Here is a 15,429-nt window from a genome sequence, read left to right as displayed (position 1 = left end):
AGCCCTGCAGAGCCCCTCCCAGGCAGCAGCAGTGCAGGACAGTGGCCCTGAGGCCCTGGTCAGCAGGGAATGGGCACATGGCAGGAGAGATGCCCTTCATCTCTGGGGCTGCTCTGCTGGCCCAGGAGGGGACTGAGGGCCCCGAGCCCCTGGGCTGAGGGCTGTGCTGGCTGGGAGGGGACACAGGAGCTGTGCTGCTCAGGGCAGTGTGTGCCCTGCAGGGCAGGGCTGGCAGGTGCCACATGTCCCCTGCAGCAGGGCTTCCCTCAGCACTGCCTCCCTCCCTCCCTGCCCACGGCTCTGCTGCTGCAGCTGTCCCAGCCCGAGCTGTTCCTGTGGGCCTGGGCTCCTTCCCTGCCAGAGCTGCCAGAGCCCAGCCCAGCCCCTGGGCCAGCTCTGCCCTGCAGCTGCTCGGGGCTGCAGGGATTAAAGAACAGCTCCCCCAGGCCTGGGCACCGTGGAAAGGTGCTGGTGGATGGATCTGGAGACTGGGGAGGTGGAGGCACTTGCTGAGGTTCCCAGGAATCCTCAGTGTGATGGTTTAAGAGTCTCAGCCCCTGCTCTGCCCTGCACAGTTGAGTTTCCATTTCCAGCACACTTAGCCAGGGAAAAGTAGGAGCACAGATTGAGAAAATGAGAGACTCAAGCAGGAAACTGCTGCCCTGAATTTGCTCATGAAAAATCACTTCAGAAATGACCTGGGCATGAGCTGGAGCTCTGAGCAGCCCTGGCCCAAACAGCACCCTCTCCACAGCAGCAGCACCTGCCCTGGCAGGAGTCACTTGTTGCACCCACAGCTCCCCTCCACCATCGATGGGAGGTCCCAGGCAGGCTGAGAGCTGCCCCTGGCAGGTGGCAGATGCCCTGGCCTGGCCAAGAGCCCTCAGGGCTGCAGCACCTGCTCTGCACCACAGCCCTGGGCAGCCCTGGCTGCAGCCCCAGCCTCAGCCCCTGCAGCCGTCCCTGGCAGCAGGAGCCGTCCTGCCCTGTCCCTCTGACAGTGTCCAGGGCAGCCCCGCTCTGGAGCACATCCTCCCCCAAAGCAGAAAGGGCAGCAGAGCCATCTTTACAGTGCTGTCAGTCCTGTCCTGGGTCAGCTTTAGGAGATCCCTGCAGCTGGAGTCTGTCAGAAGTGGTGAAGATTTCTCCATGAATAATCTCAGAATTGTTCTTCCAGTTTCTTTAAGCCTCTGTCTGCCTCACTGTTCTCAGGTACCTGCAGGCAATGTCCTCAGCCCTGCTGGGCTGGGAGAGAAGCTGCTCCTGAGGAGAAATGTCTTTTTGTAGCTCTTCTTGTTTACCAGGAGCTGCCTCTGTTCCAGGAGCCCAGCCCAGCTCAGCACCACAGACACAGCACAAGGATTTTAATAACCCACTTGGAGGGTTAGTCCTGAGTCCCTGAACTTCAGTCTCTGAGCACCAATTAAACAAACCTTTCAAGAATTAAAAGTTTAAATTAACTCCAAATTTTCTTGAAGTTTTAATGGGTCCCACTGAGGGACACAACTGAGAAAGTGTCCCCAGGCTCCAGTTACAGCAGAACACTGCAGGCAGTGATGACAGGTGGGGACAAACAAGGGAAAGGAGTCTCTGATGCTCAGCAAACCTGGATGTGTTTCAGGAATGCCAAGGGCCAAGGCCTGAGCCCCAGCCCCTGCCAAGGCACATCCTGTCCCTCCCTCAGTGCTCAGGGCTCTTCCCAGGCCACTGGGATGTGGGAATGTGCAATGCCAAGGGCAGGACCATGGGGCGGCCCCTGCCAGGCTGCTGAGCAGGGCCAAGGAGGCAATGAGGCCCCAGGGCTGCAAGGGTCACTTGTCTCCTGCTCATGGCTCAGGCCCAGGCCCAGCAGCCATGGCCCAAGTGCTGCAGGAGTTGGCTGTGTCAGGGCCTTGCAGCTGCTGCCCATCCCTGTGCCCTGTGCAGCCCAGGCTGTCCTACGGTGTCCATGCCCTGCGCCTCTGTCCCTGCAGGCTGTCGTCATCCCCCGGCTGCCCCACCTGGCTGGGCCCTTCCTTTGCTGACAGCTCTGCCTCCTGCCTGCCTCTGCCTGGCCACACAGAGCCTTGGGCTGCTCCAGACTCCTGCTGGGGGATGTGTTGCACCACGGCCCTGCCCTGGGAGAGAAATCCTTTTCCCTCGTTTTCCCAACCTGGGCCTTCCAAGTTGGCCTTGCCATTAATTTTTTCTTTTCTGGCTGTTGTCTTCTATGTCAAACGGATCCACCATCTCTTGAAACCACCCTTCAAGCACTCCCAGGGATCTTGTCCTCAGTCTCCACTCCACTGAGCACAGAGCTCCTTCGTCCCTATATAGTGGTCATGTGCTTGAGGCCATGGGCACCCGGACAAGAAGGACAGTTCTTTTCTATAGGAGAGAAACCACAGGACCCCAGAGTTTTGGAGGCAGATGAGATGCACTTATCTGATGCCAAAGCAAGCCAGACCTGTCTGTGCTTGCAGCATTTTTTTGAAAGCCAGCCTTGGATATATGGGGAGTTTTGGAGGTGAAATTCCATTTCAGCTGTGGGTGTCTGGTCAGAATGACAATTCTTCTCCACAGGAAGGAAAGGGCAGGCCTCCAGTGTTTCAAAGGCTGATGAGATTCAGCCCCAAGGTGGCCAATGACAGCCAGACCTGTTTGTCTTGGCTGCTTTTGTCTGGGAGCAATACTTAGATAGGTGAAATTTGGGAGGCATCTGGACACAAAGGACAGTTTTCCATGGGAAAGAAAGTACGGAGCCTCAGTATTTCAAAGGCAGATGAGATCTGGCCATCAGGAAGCCAAGAGAACCTAGACAGTCCTGGCAGCTACTGTCTGGGAGCTATCTTTGGATATAGAGAATTTTGGAGGCAGATTCTCAATCTGTGCCATGAGCACCTGGACTTGAAATGTGTTTTTTTCCACAGAAAGAAAAGCACAGCCTACCCAGTGTTTTGGAGGCAGATGAGATGTGGCCCTAGAGGACAAGGCCAAGCAGAGCTGTCTGTCCTGGCAGGTTTCATACAGGAACAATCCTGAGATATAAGCAAATTTGGAGGCAGAATCCCAGTTTTGGCCATGAATCCCTGGAGGAGGAGGACACTTTTTTCCCACAGGAAGGAAGGCACAGATCTCCAGGGTTTCAGGAGATGGGAAGCAGCTCTCAACATGCCAAGGTCAGCTGGACCAGTCAGGCAGCCCCCAGAGGCCAAGCCAGCCAGACCTTTTCCATGTTCTTGGATCCTTCGGGCTATTGCATCATCACAATTTCCTCTTGGTTCCATGGGACCCCATAGTATCACAACAGAACTTTGTTCCCATAGCGTCCAGCAATATCACAATGATCTCCTTGGTTCCACAGTGTCACAAGGCCCCTTGCTTCCATGAGGCCTTGCAGTGTCAAAATGGTTTCCTGGGTTCCATGGGACTGCACAATGACACAACGTGCCATTGGTTCCATGAGGCCACAGAGTGCCACAATGGCCCCTTGGTTTTTTGGGCTCCCCAGGATCACAACAGCTCCTGAGTTCCACAAGGCCTGGCAGTGTCCCACTGGCCCCTTGCTTCCATGGGAACCTGTAGTGTCACAATGGTCCCTTCCAACCATCGTGACTGGCAGTGTCACAGTGGTTGCCTCAGTTCAATGAAGCCCTGTGGTGTCACAATGGCACCTTGGTTCCATAGGAACTCAAAGTGCCAGAATGGTCTCTCTGCTTCCACGAGGCCCTGCAGTGTCACAATGGGCTCCTTGGTTGCACAAGGCTCTGCAGAGCCCCTTGATTCAACAAAGCCTCAAAGTGTCATAATGATCTCCAGGATTCCATGAGGCCCCACAGTGTCACAAGGCCACCTTGATTCCATGAGGCCCTGAAGTATGGAATGGCCCCTTGACTCCATTGGGCTCCTCACAGTTACATGAGTTCTTAGTTCCATGGAGCCCTGCAGTGTCACAGTGGTTTCATTGGTTCCGTGGTGTCACACAGTGTCACCATGGCCTCTTGGTCCCATGAGGCCCTGCAATGTCACCATGGTCTCATTGGTTCCACAAGGCCCTGCAGTTCCACAATGGCCCTTTGCTGTCACAAGGCCTTCAAGTGTCATTATAGTCTCAGCAGTTTCCCTGCTGTTTCACAATGGCCTCCTTGGTTCCATGATGCCCCATCATGTAACAGTGGTGTCCTTGGTTCCACAGCATCCCAATGTCCCCGTGGTCTCAGGGAGCCCCACAGTGTCACTGTGATCCCCTTGATTCCATCAGGCCCTGCTGTGCTACAGTGACCCCTTGGTTATACAAGGCCCTGCAGTGTCACAATGGCCCCTTGGTTCCAGTGGGTCCTGAAGTGTCACAATGGTCTCCAGTGTTCCATGAGGCCCCACAATGTCACAATGGACATTTGGTTCCATGAGCTTTACCACTGCCAACAACAGTCTCCTTGGTTCCACAGTGTCACAAGAGACCCTTTGTTCCATGAGGTTCAGTAGTGTAACAGGGACACCTTGATTCCATGAGGTTCTGTAGTGTCACAATGGACTCCTTGGTTCTGTGGCCCTGCTGTGTCACAATGGACCCTTTGTTCCATGAGGTTCTGTAGTTTCACCATGGTCTCTTTGGTTCCACAGGGCCTTGTGTCAGGATCCACAAATATATGTGGGGAACCTGATGGTTCATTTTAAGGATCTCAGAGCGCAAAAGACACAGCGGGGGACAACTCAGTTTGCTCAATCAAAAATGCACCTTTATTCAGTGCCAACAAATGTGATAGTGGAGAAAGAAAATAAAGAATAGTGAGAAAAAGAGAAAAAGAGAGAAAGAGGAGAAGGGGATTATGGCTACCAATGTGGAGGGATGAGTTCTCGAGGCCTAGAGATGCCCATAGACATGATCTTCTCAATTGAGGTGATCACAAAAGTGAGTGGGGGTCTCCAGAGTTTTTATAGGTTGGTTAAAGTGGGCACCAAAGCGAAGGGCACAGAACCAAGGCAGGAACAACCTGTGTTGAGGTTGGATGCTCAGGAACAAACTGCAAACTGTACCTCTGGTATGGACAGACCAGTTTGGACAGGCAGCCTCGACTCAGTCACTGTGACCAGTTCCAATGTTCTTGCACTCCGTTCTCATGGAGATGCGCACCAGTCCTCTGAGACTTGGCAAACGTTCCACCTCAGCCAGGCCAGGGGCTCTCTTCAGAGTCTGGGGTCTCAGTCCTCAATCATCGGAGACACTTGTGAGGCATATCACATCCTTGGACAGACTCTGACACAGACCCCTGATCATTTCTCCATAATCATCAATTTCCATGCAGCACTCAGACTCATCGAATTTCCACACACACCTCCCTCTTCAGCTAACAGGTAGTCTAATGTTATGCAGTTTTGATACACATAGGCCCACATTTGGGGATGTTGTCTGGCTAATAATGCAAGAGCATTTGATGTGTGGTTTGATACAATTTCTACAACAGACTTAAGTCTTATTAACGTATTCAATAGGTAGATTGGGGTCCTATATCCCCAACTGCCATCATGGGCCCAAGTTGCTGGGCCATAATATTCTATTATTCTTTCTGCTGGCCATTCTTCCTCCCCCCACCTTTGACTCCTTCCTGCTGTGGGAAGTTCTTTCTTCAATCCTCTTTTCTTCCTGTTTAATGTCTCATAAAGGGGGGCTCCCAATAAATGACTCTCTCACCTGGGTAGTGGAAAGAAGACAGGCCTGATCATTCCCAAAGTAAAAGATCCTTTCCACCTGCAGAGTAACTCACTATAAGCTTTCTTACCACAGATCCAGTATATTCCATCTGGAGCCTTCCACTTTATATTCACATTCCCAGGGTCCTTCCAGAAATCTCTTAAATCTTCCAAAGATTGGTAAGGGTTAGCTCTAGAGCTTTTATGCCAGCACAATCTAATTGAGTCAATCCACTCACAACCTTCCTTTTTTATCCGACTCCAATACCTCGTCAGGGGTTCAGGTTGCCAAATTTTGGTTTTGTTATTTGAATTCACTGCTAAAGTGGATATACAGGGAGTGTACCCTACTACTTCAGTGTATTCTCTCCCTTCTCTATTAATACAAATCATCTCAATTATTTTCTGATCTATAATCCACCCTTCTGGTCTCTGCATTGTTTTGGAAATTTGATCGCTATCCCATTTTAGCAGTTGTTCTGGACACAAACTCTCACGTTTTGATGGCCACTTTTCAGCTGACTTAAGTCCACCACAAGTCCAACAATTAGACAAACCTAGTTCAGTTGCAATCTCCTGCATTAAGTCTATGAACAGATTCTGATTAGAAGCAGGCAGACCCCAGTCACTATTTTTTTTTCTTATTGCTTATAGTGCTGGCTTAAAGTTTTTAACTTTTTGTTGTGGTTTGAAAGCAAAACTAATGAGAGGCTCCAAGTCAGAAATATAATTTAATAAGAAGAAAGGTAAAAAGTTAAAAATAAAATAAAATAAATGCAATAACACAAAGGATCACTGACAGAGTCAGAATACAACCTGAGCAGGATGGTGGAAGCAGTCCAGATGAGGTGCTCTTCCTGAAGCAGTGATCCTGTAGAAAGGTCTGGTAGCTCTGGTCCTCTGGGAATCCAGTAGGTAAGTGCTGCTTGCACTGTCCCAAATCCCAGCTTCTATCCAGGTGAGAATGCTTGGCTCCTCCCCCTGGGCAGAGCATCTCACAATGGGATGACGAGTTGTGAAATTTGTCCTTGATGGCCCATTAAACAGAGATAACCCCTGGAGGGAGTTACCTGTGACTCATGGGCCATTAGCAGGAGACACCCCAAAGGCCATTAGCAGAAGACACCCCAAAGGCAGGGGCTTGGGAAAACACTAGCCCACCTGGTTTCAACAGTTCATGAAGATGGTGATAGAATAAATACTTTGTGTGCATCCTACACTGCAACCCAGGAAATAATCCACCCCTTATTCTATTACCATCTAAATCATACCCAAATCAATACATTCTTACAAAGATATGCATACACATAGAGAATAAAATGTTACACACTGTTCTCACTTAAAATAAAGTCTCCCTGTGGTACACAATGGGTTCCCCCATCTTTCTGCATTACCCACCAAGTGTGACCAGGTCCTTGAGCAAAGACAATCCCACAGATGGGTCTGCCTTTTTCTGAGGCGGGATTAATCCAAACAGTCTTCCCTAAAATGCCTTTCATATGTACTGCAGGGACTTTATCTCCATCCACTGTGTGCAAGGGTTCAGACTGGGCAGGACCACCTCGATTAATAGACCCTCGGGTGTTGACCATCCAGATAGCTTTGGATAAGTTCATTTCCCAATTCTTGAAGGTCCTCCCGCCAAGTGCCTTCAGGGCAGTCTTTAGTAGTCCATTGCACTGTTCAACTCTTCCGGCAGCTGGTGCGTCATAAGGAATGTGATATATCCATTCAATACCATGTTCTCTGGCCTAGGTGTTTATAAGGCTGTTTTTGAAATGGGTCCCACTGTCCGACTCAATTCTCTCAGGGGTGCCGTGTCTCCACAGGACTTGTTTTTCCAGGCCCAGGATGGTGTTCTGGGCAGTGGCATGAGGCACAGGGTAGGTTTCCAGCCATCCAGTGGTGGCTTCCACCACGGTCAGCATGTAGCGCTTTCCTTGGTGGGTTTGGGGAAGGGTGATGTAGTCAATTTGCCAGGCTTCCCCATACCTGTACTTCAGCCATCGTCCACCATACCACAGAGGCTTCACTCGCTTGGCCTGTTTGATTGCAGCGCAGGTCTCACAGATGTGGATGACCTGGGAGATGCTGTCCATAGTAAGGTCCACCCCTCGGTCACGGGCCCATCGGTATGTCGCATCTCTTCCTTGATGACCAGAGGCATCATGGGCCCAAAGAGCTAGGAACAGTTCTCCTTTGTGCTGCCAGTCCAGATCCACCTGTGATACTTTCACCTTGGCAGCTTTGTCCACCTGCTCATTGTTGTGATGCTCCTCATTAGCCCGGCTCTTGGGTACGTGTGTGTCCACATGTCGAACCTTCACAGTCAGTCTCTCTACTCAGGCAGCAATGTCCTGCCAAATATCAGTGGCCCAGATGGGTTTTCCTCTGCGCTGCCAGTTGGCCTTTTTCCAGCGATTCAGCCATCCCCACAGAGCATTAGCTACCATCCATAAGTCAGGGTAGAGATAGAGCCTCGGCCATTTCTCTCGTTCAGCAATATCCAAAGCCAGCTGGACAGCTTTAAGCTCTGCAACCTGGCTCGACCCACCTTGTCCCTCGGTAGCCTGTGCAACTTGTCGTGTGGGGCTCCAAACTGCAGCTTTCCATTTCCGGTTAGCACCTACAATTCGACAGGAGCCATCAGTGAAGAGAGCGTATCTTCTTTCAGTCTCCGGTAGCTCATTATATGGTGGGGCTTCTTCAGCACGTGTTACTTGCTTTTCTTCTTCTTCAGACGATAATCCAAAATTCTCACCTTCTGGCCAGTTTGTTATAACTTCCAGAATCCCAGGGCCATTTGGGTTTCCAATACGGGCGTGCTGTGTGATGAGAGCAATCCATTTACTCCATGTGGTGTCAGTGGCGTGATGCGTGGAAGGAACCTTTCCCTTAAACATCCACCCCAGCACTGGTAATCGGGGTGCCAGAAGCAGCTGTGTTTCAGTGCCAATCACTTCTGAGGCAGCTTGAACTCCTAATAGGCTGCCAAGATCTCCTTCTCTGTGGGAGCGTAGTTGGCTTCGGAGCCTCTGTAACTTTGGCTCCAGAATCCCAATGGTCGGCCTCGAGTCTCTCCAGGCACCTTCTGCCAAAGGCTCCAGGACAGACCGTTGTTCCCGGCTGCAGAATAAAGCACATTCTTCACATCTGGTCCCGTCCTGACTGGGCCAAGGGCTACTGCGTGAGCAATCTCTTGTTTAATCTGCACAAAGGCTTGTTGCTGTTCAGGGCCCCAGTGGAAATCGTTCTTCTTGCGGGTAACCAGATAGAGAGGGCTCGCAATCTGACTGTACTCAGGAATGTGCATCCTCCAGAAGCCTAGGGCACCTAGGAAAGCTTGTGTTTCCTTCTTGTTGGTAGGTGGGGACATGGCAGTCATCTTGTTTATTATCTCTGTGGGGATTTGGCGACGTCCATCTTGCCACTTGACTCCCAGGAACTGGATTTCTTGAGCTGGTCCCTTAACCTGACTTCGTTTAATGGCAAAACCAGCTTTCAACAGAATTTGGATAATCTTCTGTCCTTTCTCAAAGACCTTCCCTGGGGTGTTCCCCCATACGATGATGTCGTCGATGTACTGCAGATGGTCCGGAGCCTCACCCTTCTCCAGTGCAGCCTGGATCAGCCCATGGCAGATGGTGGGGCTGTGTTTCCACCCCTGGGGCAGTCGGTTCCAGGTGTACTGCACACCCCTCCAGGTGAAAGCAAACTGGGGCCTGCACTGTGCTGCCAAAGGAATGGAGAAGAAGGCATTGGCAATATCAATGGTCGCATACCACTTTGCTGCCTTGGACTCCAGCTCGTACTGAAGCTCTAACATGTCTGGCACAGCAGCGCTCAGTGGTGGCGTGACTTCATTCAGAGCACGGTAATCCACTGTCATTCTCCATTCTCCACTGGACTTACGCAGGGGCCATATTGGGCTGTTGAAAGGTGAATGAGTCTTACTGACCACCCCTTGGCTCTCCAGTTTACGAATCATCTCATGTATGGGAATCACAGAGTCTCTGTTAGTGCGGTACTGGCGGTGGTGTACTATTGTTGTGGCAGTTGGTACCTGTTGTTCTTTGACTCTGAGCAGTCCCACAGCAGAGGGGTCATCTGAGAGATCAGGCAAAGTATTCAACTGTCTGATGTTTTCTTTCTCAACTGTGGCTATCCCAAAAGCCCAGCGATATCCCTTCTGGTCTTTGAAATACCCATTCCTGAGATAGTCTATGCCGAGAATGCATGGGGCCTCTGGGCCAGTCGCGATGGGGTGTTTTTGCCACCAGTGAGTTCCCAGTTAAACTCACTTCAGCCTCTAATACAGTCAGTTCCTGGGACCCTCCTGTCACCCCAGAAATAGAGATGGATTCTGTTCCTACATACCTTGATGGCATCATGGTACATTGGGCCCCAGTGTCAACCAACGCCGTATATTCTTGTGGGTCAGATGTGCCAGGCCATCGGATCCACACAGTCCAGTAGATCCGATTATCTCTTTCCTCTTCCTGGCTAGAGGCAAGGCCCCCCTATTCCTGGTCATGGCATACATTGTTCTCTTCCTGTACGTATGTTTCTGAGGTCCCTTCCAGAGGATCAGTCATATCATCATTCCTGTACCGTCTGGAGTTCTGAGAGACTGGGGCAACCTTGATTCTAGATGGGCTTCTTGTGGTAGGTGTTCCTCTTTTCAGTTCACGTACCCGGGCTGCTAAAACGGAAGTGGGTTTTCCATCCCACTTCTTCATATCTTCTCCATGCTCTCGAAGAAAAGACCAGAGGTTACCCCGTGGTGTGTATCCTCTCTCCCTGGCTGGGGGACGCCTGCTCCTAACGGCAGAGACTCTCGTCGGCTCTGGTGAGATATGGTAAATTTCTTCCTTAAGTTCTTTTAATTTCTGATGGCCTTCTTCAATCAAGCTCCGGACTTGCTCAGCCAGTCTTGTTTCCACAGACGAGACATGGGTGCGAACTGGGGCGATGACAGTGTCCTCGTAAATTCTTAATTTATTAGCCAAGACACCCACCTTGTCCTCACCTTCCCTCCATTGCAGTGTTGCCAGGTAACGTGAGTGCATCTCTGGTCCAAGCTGTGCAAGTCTCAGCCACATCCGTGATGTGCACTGGACATCATCTGGGTTTTTAGGAAATCTCTCGTTTTTTGAAAAAATTATCTCCAGCACAGCCAATTCCCTCAGGCGTTGGATACCTTGTTCTATTGTGCTCCATTTGCCTTGGTGCACTTGGAGGTCTTCTTTACAAAGGTATCTGTCTTTCACACTTGTCAGCAGTCACTGCCAGAGGCTGAGAGGTTCTTGGGTTTTCCCAATCCCCTGGTCAATGACCGCATCCCGGGACAGCGATCCCAGTTGCCTGGCCTCAATTCCATCCAGAATGGTGTCATTGGCTGCAGCGTCCCAGATGCGGAGCAGCCAGGTCAGGAGGGACTCGTTGGTCTGGCGGGTAAATTCCCTTCGCAGGTCACGCAACTCACCCAGGGATAGAGAGCGAGTGATGATCTCTATCTCTGTCTCCTCTGCTCCTGCGAAGGTCCTGCTGCATCCTCGTCAGTCACTACAGGGACTGATCTGCTCCTTGACTTCTTTTTCTGAGTGGTGGCAACTGCTACTGGTTTAGGTGGTTCCAGTTCAGTAACGGTTTGTGTGGAGATGCTGACAGCACCTTTGGTTCTCTTCCCCTCTGTGACAGTCTGCGTAGATGTGGACACCGTTGCCTCACTTTTGGCTTCTTTCTCCTCTGTGGTGGTCTGTGTAGATGAGGACACTGTTGCCTTGCCTTTGGTTCCCTTCTCCTCTGCAATAGTCTGTGTAGATGCTGATGATGTTGCTTTGCTTCTCTTTCCCTCTTCCTCTTCCTTAGGAACATGTTGTATCACACCAGGTAGTGTTTTGTTCCTAAGTATGGTGCAGAAAAAACAAAGGGCTGTGCAGAGAAGAGAAAGCAGGGATGACAATAACATAATACTGTCCTTGGCATCCAGAGGGTACTCAATATTTTCAAAAACTGCTGTGTGATGCCTGAAAAGCTGGAAAAAATCATTCTTTACTCCTCCCCACAGGGGCTGAGTGAGATTGTTGAGGCCCCAGATGTAGCATCCTAGACCAGGACACGAATCCAAAACTGGGTATATATTCTGAATGCTGTTCATTGCCTCGGAGTTTATCAAGCAATGGACATAATAGACCAATAAGGCAATTTTAGTACCATACCCTGGTCTACGCAGGAGCATTAAGACCGGCAGATAGTACCCCATGTGTGGAAAAATATAGAGAGATAGGTATAAGACACATGTAAGCATGGTGAGCATCATAGCAAACAGGTGTCTTCTCAAATACAAAACTGTAGTTCTGACTTTTCTCACTGCCTCTGGCCCCAAGTTGGGCACCAAAAAATGTCGTGGTTTGAAAGCAAAACGAGTGAGAGGCTCCAAGTCAGAAATATAATTTAATAGGAAAAAAGGTAAAAAAGGTAAAAATAAAATAAAATAAATGCGATAACACAAAGAACCACTGACAGAGTCAGAATACAACCTGAGCAGGATGGTGGAAGCAGTCCAGATGAGATGGTCTTCCTGAAGCAGTGATCCTGTAGAAAGGTCTGGTAGCTCTGCTCCTCTGGGAATCCAGTGGGTAAGTGCTGCTTGCACTGTCCCACATACCAGCTTATATCCCGGTGAGACTGCTTGGCTCCTACCCCTGGGCAGAGCATCTCACAATGAGATGATGAGTTCTGAAGTGGGTCCTTGATGGCCCATTAAACAGAGATAACTCCTGGAGGGAGTTACCTGTGAGTCATGGGCCAGGCGTTAATGGACCATTAGCAGAAGACACCCCAAAGGCAGGGACTTGGGAAAACACTGCCCCACCTGGTTTCAAAAGTTCATGAAGATGGTGATAGAATAAATACTTTGTGTACATCCCACAGTGCAACCCAGGACACTTTGTCTTTTCCTAATTTTCTTCAAAGACATCCATGTCCCAAATCCCAGAAACTAAACAACTCTTTCCATAAACTACATTTACTATTTCACACTCAGCATTTGCTGCTTCCCAGTTATAATATCACAGCAGCTTTGCAATGCACATGGGGCACGCAGGTCTTCATCTACAGGATACACAATACAACCTCCCCTCACACTCCTTACAGCAAAGAAAAACCCAAGCTGGATGCCAATCTAGTTTCCAAAGAAAAATTGTCAGGCTACATACAAAACAAGGAATTACTCCTGCTCGTCCCCACCACAATGGGTTCTTAAGTCTTCCCTCAATCAAGGGAAATTCCCAATAGAAAGCCAAATTATTAGTAGTTCAGCTTGAGTATAATCCTCCACAAAACACCCTTTCTGTCCTCTTGTGCCACCAAGATCCAGTCCCCCTGTCACATTCAAAAACTTGTTTGGTTCAAACTGAAACCATTAAAAAGGGCCTGCCTAGACAGCCAGACCCTGTCAGCTCAGGCTCGAGCTTCAACTGCCACATTCAACAGACCAAACCAACAAACACCAACACAACCTGCTAAAAGTTACCAGTTTGCTGCAATTATAAATTTTGACACAAGATGTCAGGATTACTTTAAAAATACACCACAACTCTTAAATCCGTGGTCACTCTCACGCAAGCTGCCTAATTTCACAAAGCTAAAGTCTAAAAAGCATTCATAACTCCACAAATCCCGTGGAAAAAACTTACAAAAATACTATACTGGAGCAGTCTCTCCAATTCTACAAGGAGGGAACTGTCTAAACTCAAGCACTGAGTGTCACAGCAAATACCATCTGCTATGACCAGAAGTACACACACACCACAGTCACAGTGGGGAGAGGTGCCTCTTTACAAAGGAATAAAATATTCACACATGCATGCAGTGCATGCAATATTCAAGCATGCAGTGCTATGCAGGGCTTTAGGCATTCACCCCACTCCCTTCATTCATTCCCGGCCGTGTCAGTCGCCTGAAGACGGAATCGCGGGTCGGAACACCTCAAGTGCTTCGTACCCAGGGTAGGTCTCAACAAGTACCTGCACAGTCACTCTCACAGTCAGGACACACTTAAAATGACCACAGAGGATAAAATAGCAACAATGAACAAGGATTTGCCCCAAACTGTTAGCGAATTTGCCTCGAACTGCTAGCAAGCCCTCTACGGCATGACAAATCTTTCTCCTGTACACCAAATCCTGCTGTAACTTGCAGGCAGACAACATAGGCTTGAGCTGAGCTTGGGATGTCTCCCATGACTTATCAACAGTGTCCTGCCCACACGTGCACCTTATTTTCAATTTTTGAACAGATTGTTTTGTCCAGAGTTCTGGCAGTCCTTGTCTGTTCCCAATGAACAATTGGAGAGCAGAGCCCTCTCTCCAGGGAGATCCCTGGGGGTGCCCCGAGGGGTCCATGACCCAAACTGCTCTCACAGCCAAACAGAACCCAGTCCTGCTGTGGTCACCAACTGATTTGCATAAAATCGATAAGATCATGGAGAAAAGACTCTCTAACTAATTAAAGTCAAAAAGTGGTATGCTTTATTCAATGTTGGATGGCACAGGAGTAGCTTGCTAAAGGTGTGTGCACCAATCACAAAGCTCTACCCCTCTATTTATTTACAAAAGTCTTACATATTCATTCAATTACTCAAAACACCTATTCATAGGCATAATCCTAGCATTGCCTATCCCTGCTTCATATTATAATGAGCCCAAAGTCCTTTATTCCTGGGCTCAAAAGTCCTTTATGCCTGCTCAGTTCTTCTCTAAAAATTGGGTCAGTGGATCTTGAAATGGGTCAGTGGTCTTGAAGGATGAAGTCAGAGAGGTCTTCCTCAAGGTGACCTTTTTACTTTCATCTTGTTAGTAGGCTACATGACTTCTTGGGAACTGTCCAAAGGATCCTGCTGGGTTCCAATTAGTTTCTGTGTCCAGGTGCAGTCATGGTTTCTTCCATTATCTCAATTGTCCATCTACCTTATTTCCTTCTAGAAACACAACTAAAATGAGCAAGTAATAGATTACCTATGCTCTAGCTTAAGCACCTAATAATTAACTCTATCACTTCGTCTCTACTCTTCCAACTTAAATCCTAATCAATATAAATTGCTTCTATCCCTTAGCTAAAATCTTAACTCTTTAATTTCTTAACTCAAGGCACTGCGGGACACTGCAGACAATTCCTGAAGCACTTGGAGGATGATCCTGTTCCCCAAGGGACGTTCCCATGGTGCCAACTCAGGACCTGAAATGGGGAGTGGGGTCAGAGAGGGAAGGGCAAACAGGGATGGGCTGTTGGAAGGAGAGGGGACAGGGATGGGTAGTAGGAAGAAAACTGGACCAGGAAAGAGAAAAGAAAGCAAAGGTGAAGAAAAGGAAATTCCCAGGGAAGTTTCGGGGTGGCTGCCAGGCAGCCCTGGCTCTGAGTAACAATGTCTCCAGTGGGAAAGGAAACTCACAGCTCATGGGAACAAACTTTCTGGGTGACTTCAGAGGCCACGACAAAAGTGAGGAGTTTCCCTCCTGTCCCCCAGCCCTTCCTGGCCCCAGGGGCTGATGGCATTTGTGCTCCCTCAGGTTCATCTCCCCACACCAACACCATGGGGGTGCTCAGGCCTGCTCTGGGCACTGCAAACAGGGGCTCCTGAGCCAGTGCTGCCCTGTCTGTGCCTGCAAGGATCCTGCACCTGTATGAGCTGGGGGAAAGGCCAGGGCTGCAGAGGGGGGATGTTGTTGGCAGGTGCATGAGGATGCTCTGGGACAC

At 49.6% G+C, this 15,429-nt stretch overlaps 2 protein-coding genes across 2 annotated transcripts in view; one reads left to right on the top strand and one right to left on the bottom strand.

The window, feature by feature from the left end:
• The window catches only part of LOC310920778 (olfactory receptor 14J1-like), a gene marked incomplete at its 3' end in the record, with an annotated part of 303,434 nt that extends 302,265 nt beyond the window's left edge, over nucleotides 1-1,169 (bottom strand). The window contains exon 1 of the mRNA XM_083880842.1: nucleotides 1,071-1,169. The remainder of the gene's footprint in view (nucleotides 1-1,070) is intronic.
• The window catches only part of LOC310920762 (olfactory receptor 14J1-like), a gene marked incomplete at its 3' end in the record, with an annotated part of 1,005,486 nt that overhangs the window by 442,713 nt on the left and 547,344 nt on the right, over nucleotides 1-15,429 (top strand). The window lies entirely within an intron of this gene.

The sequence above is a fragment of the Zosterops lateralis genome, assembly GCF_965231275.1.
Source record: "Zosterops lateralis genome assembly, chromosome: 31".
In the NCBI taxonomy this organism is placed as follows: Eukaryota; Metazoa; Chordata; class Aves; order Passeriformes; family Zosteropidae; genus Zosterops; species Zosterops lateralis.
This window is presented reverse-complemented; position numbering and strand designations above follow the sequence as displayed.